Source organism: Quercus lobata, unplaced genomic scaffold (assembly GCF_001633185.2).
Source record: "Quercus lobata isolate SW786 unplaced genomic scaffold, ValleyOak3.0 Primary Assembly Scq3eQI_1902, whole genome shotgun sequence".
NCBI classification, from domain to species: domain Eukaryota; kingdom Viridiplantae; phylum Streptophyta; class Magnoliopsida; order Fagales; family Fagaceae; genus Quercus; species Quercus lobata.
This window is the reverse complement of record NW_022154706.1, coordinates 391,699-396,319: the sequence shown is the minus strand read 5'-3', so window position 1 is coordinate 396,319 and position 4,621 is coordinate 391,699. Positions and strand designations below refer to the sequence as shown.

At 31.3% G+C, this 4,621-nt stretch overlaps 1 long non-coding RNA gene across 1 annotated transcript; it reads left to right on the top strand.

The window, feature by feature from the left end:
• Positions 1-1,962: 1,962 nt before the first annotated feature.
• Positions 1,963-4,323, top strand: LOC115972885. The gene is made up of 2 exons (XR_004087557.1): positions 1,963-2,121; positions 4,094-4,323. It is a non-coding gene; the product is annotated as an uncharacterized LOC115972885 (long non-coding RNA).
• Positions 4,324-4,621: the final 298 nt, after the last annotated feature.

Genomic DNA, 4,621 nt, shown 5'->3' with positions numbered 1-4,621 from the left:
CCAAACCAGTAAAAAATCTGGGGAGGATTTAACCTAACTATTCTCAAGGTAAAACTGAATCCACTATGAAAGAATTGAAGTTTACACAATAGCGACTTAGACCACTAACATCCTATTGCTACCTCGAGTAGGAAATTTACTACCACGACCGCATAATAGCTCCGAGTCCACAAATTACTTCTTTCTTGGATTCCTAACAAGTACAAGCACTCCCACTTGTGTATCTTTAAGCTCTTAAATCTGCAACTGAATTGATCACCAAGTTCTTGATATAATCTTGAATCTTGGAAATCCTAAGTATGTGTGAAGGCAAACACCTCTAGATCTCATAGAAGATTCACACACACAGCATAAAGAGTAACTTCAAAATGTGGCTAGGGTTTTCCCTTTTATACTTAAGACAAAACATAAAACCCTACATGTCGAATGGGCTTGAGCTGAGTTGGAAATTCTGCAGAAAAACAATCTGCACGACTTTCGATTAATCGAGTCTAATTCTCGATCGATCGAGCCAGGCAAATTTACACAGTAAATTTTGCAGCAACTCGATTCCAACTTTACATAAAAACTATATACTTTGAGCAAGTCTAAACAAGACTAAAATGTTTTGATCATGGTTTGCCAACATTACAAATTGAAGTTCTAATACATTAGTTCCTAATTCCTTAGAACCTAACATATTTGTAGATAGGACCATGCTCTTACCCTCTCTATGACAAACGGAAAGCATTTTCCACTTGCAAGATCATCCATTACCTACATAACAAATGCTTCCCAAACACCACAATGAAAACCCAAGCGTTAAAGCACTGAATTTGCTATAAGGAAAATAAGAATTAAAGTACATAGAAGGGAACCTAATACTATCAACACTAGCGTTTTCGAAACCCCACAAATAAAACCCAAATCTTGAAGCAATTTATTTACTTCAAGGAAAATGGAATTCCACAGAGGGATCAAATAAAAAAAAATCCATAGAGGGTTCTAATACCACAATCTCAAGTACTTCCTAAACCCTGCAAAGAAAACCCAAGCCCTGAAACACTTAATTTTCCATAAGGAGAACGAAATTCCACAAAAGAGAACCTAATACTACAATCACAAGAAATATGTAGACCTTACAAAGAAAACCCAAACTTTGGAGCCAATAATTTACTACTAGGAGAACAAATTCCAATCGGAGGAAACCTAATACTATAGTGAAGGAAGTTGGGAGAGCCAACTTTCAAAGCCGAGAACTTTTGTGTTATGACTTTCCTTATAGAATTTAATCTCTACTATTATGTGGTTCCTACATTTTGGTAATAATCAATTTGGTATATGTTATTTTCAACTTGCAGTCAATATGACTCCTACCAATATCGTCAACTTACTAACGAAAATTGACTGCAAATTGAAAATAACAGTGACCAAATTGACTATTACAAAAATACATTGTTTTCAGACTTGAACTGTTTAATGAACCGTTAAGGGGAGATGTTCAAGGTTCTAAAGGTCGGCTCAAGGTCAAACTGAATTTGAACCATGATGACATCATAATCTATATATATATATAAAACCGAAGCCTCTGCTAGCTCCACAATTTTCCACGTCACCTCTTTTTTTTTTTTTTTTTTTTTTTAATTCTTCTTAAATAATCTATATATATATATATATATATATAGATTATCAATTATAACCCTAATCCTTTCACGTCACCTCTTCTTCTTTTTTTCTTTTTCTTTTTTAAATTCTTCTTAACGTTATATATTTATATATATATATATATATATTTATATTTATATAGATTATCAAATTATAACCCTAATCCTTTCACGTCACCTCTTCTTCTTTTCTTTTCTTTTTTTTAATTCTTCTTAACGATTTTTTTTTTTTTTTAAATTCTTCTTAAATATATATATATATATATATATATATATATATTATCAAATTATAACCCTAATCCAAGTTACAACTCCCTCTTCAGCCTTCACGTCTAAACCCCAAAACCTCTCTGTTTTCTAATATACGCCAAAACTCAATCCTCCCGCCGCCGCTGCCGCCATGGATCACCGCCACTACATCGATTTCTCTTTGCCTCTCCATCATCGCTCAATCTAGCCCATCATGTTTTATTTTGAGGTAATTAAAACATGTTTTTTACTCTCCTTAATTTCTATATATTGCTCTCTTTCTATCCACTTCAATTGTTCATGGAATTTTGTTAGTTTGTGGTTGTGGGTTGCTCTGGATTTAAGTTTTTTTGTTTTTGTTTTCATGGAATTTTTGTTGGTTTGTGGTTGTGGGTTGCGGGTTGCTCTGGATTTAAGTTTTTTTTTTTTTTTTCTTTGCAGATTTCCACGTTTTCTTCTTCTTACTTTGTTGTCAAATCTATGGCAAAGAAGAATCACAAAATTTTTGTAATTAGATTTTCTTTTTCCGTTTTTTTTGTATGCAATTTTTATTGGATTTTTGGTTTCTTGGGATTCTTCTATTTGGTTTTAATTCTGGGTTTGTTTTAGTTGATATATAGTGTTTTTCTCATCTTCATTTTACATTGGTTTGGATTTTCTTTTTCCCTTTTTTTGGTTATGCAATTTTTATTGGATTTTTGTTTCCTGGGATTCTTCTATTTGATTTCAATTTTGGGTTTGTTTTGGTTTGATATATAGTGTTACTGTCGTCTTCATTTACATTGGTTTTCCCTTTTTATAAATTATTATAATATCTGGATCTTATTATATGATAGCCTATGGAATGTTATGTTGGGGCTGCCACTATTTTGGATTTCGTGGGAATTTTTTTTGAAGGTTGGGGTTGGTTAGTATAGTTGTTTGAGATTGTTGAACATGTGTTTGATAGAATGCTTAGATGCTGGTGTTGCTGCAACATGGTACTCTCTTTTCTTTTTAAAATTCTCTCTTTTCATTAAGTTTTTTTTTTCTTACATGTACACAAGCCGTTTGATAAAATTTGTAAGTGATTTTTTGTTGTTGTTCTAGAAGTCATAATACATGGAGAGTGGTAAGAAGGAAGATAAGTAGGGAATGTGATGATGTGTTGTTGATTTAATCAGGGTGAGATGTATTTGTTGGCCTTATTTCTCAATGTCATTTTTTGTGTGATGTAAAAACATGACTGTCATTTTTTTTTATGCTTTTTCAATTGAACTAGGATGGATTTTTTTTTCTCCAACTTAAATGAATGACTGGCTTTTAAGTGTTGCACCTATTCTTTGAACTTGCTTTCAAGTTTCACACGATTATATTCTTTAAGAAAACATGTACATACTCCAAATTAAAAGGTAGACTCTAACTATTTGTATTAAAAATTTGTTGTTTTTTTCCTCTTGGAATATACTTTTAAATCCTTTATGAGATTTTGTGTTACCAATATTTGCTATAGCTCAATTTGTTGTATAATTTATAGTGGTGGAACTACTGAGTGTGTATTTTGGTTTCTACAATGAAAATTATTGGTTTGAGATCTCTAAATGTGACAAGAATTATTTGCGAAGTTGTGAAGTTTTGTTTAAAGGTGGGGAGTAGAATTTTTTGTTGGGCAGGAAACATAGGCAACCACCAAATTTTAGAGGGTGGTTAGAGATGATCACCCGGAATGGAAGTGGTGGCTAGATGGTATGGATGATATAATATATTAAGTAAATGTTTTGAGTTGTTGTGAGAGTGAATATTATTTTTTCACTTTAACATCAGAGAAATCGTTGCATCAATAATAAAATTTATATATTATTTTTATTAATATATTTCATTCTATTTTTCTCCTCAAAATTTTGATAGATATGGTAGTAACTTCAAAGCATACACAAGTAATTTATTCATATTATTTTTTTCCTATAAAGTTTTATTCTCTCATCGTCACCATTATCTACTCATCAATATATTTTAGCGTACCAATTACTTGCATTGGTACCAATTAATGAATTTCCAATAGGTTTAATTCTTTTTCTTGGTGATAGGTTTCAAATTTGCTACATAGAACATTTGGTCTTTGTTTTCCTTTTTGTTCTTGAAAAGATATAATAATTTCATTGTTAGAAGATAGTTGGAAATATTTACAAATTTTCAATTAGTCCAGAAATTTGATTTTCCAGGTTCCAGGGATGAAGGAGATCAAAATTTCAAAGGCCAATTTGATGTAAGCTGTGGCTTTTGTGATGGGTGGAATTCAAGAAGCCTGCAATGATATTTAAATCTTTCAACGGTATCATATACATAATACCAAGTTTTGTATTTTTATATTCCCAGTATGTGATATATTGTTTTAACCAATCCAGTTGATTGTATTTTTATACTCCCAGTATTTGATAATTGTTTTAACCAATCCAGTTGATTGTATTAGTTGCGGTGGAAGTTGGCTATTATGGTCAAATCGAAACCAAAGGCAAGTCAGCTGGACCTACCAATTTGAGCATTGGCCACATCCTTAATGATGTTAGACTACTTGGTAGTTGGTTCTTCTATTAGGAATATATTCAAAAAATTTTAAATCAAAATTTTTTTTTTCTATTAAAAGTTGTGCTATTACACCAATCCATTAAAAATTACTACTCATGTTTTAGTTTTAAAGTTGTAATATCTATTGGACAATATAGTATTTTGTGTTTAAATGCATTAATATT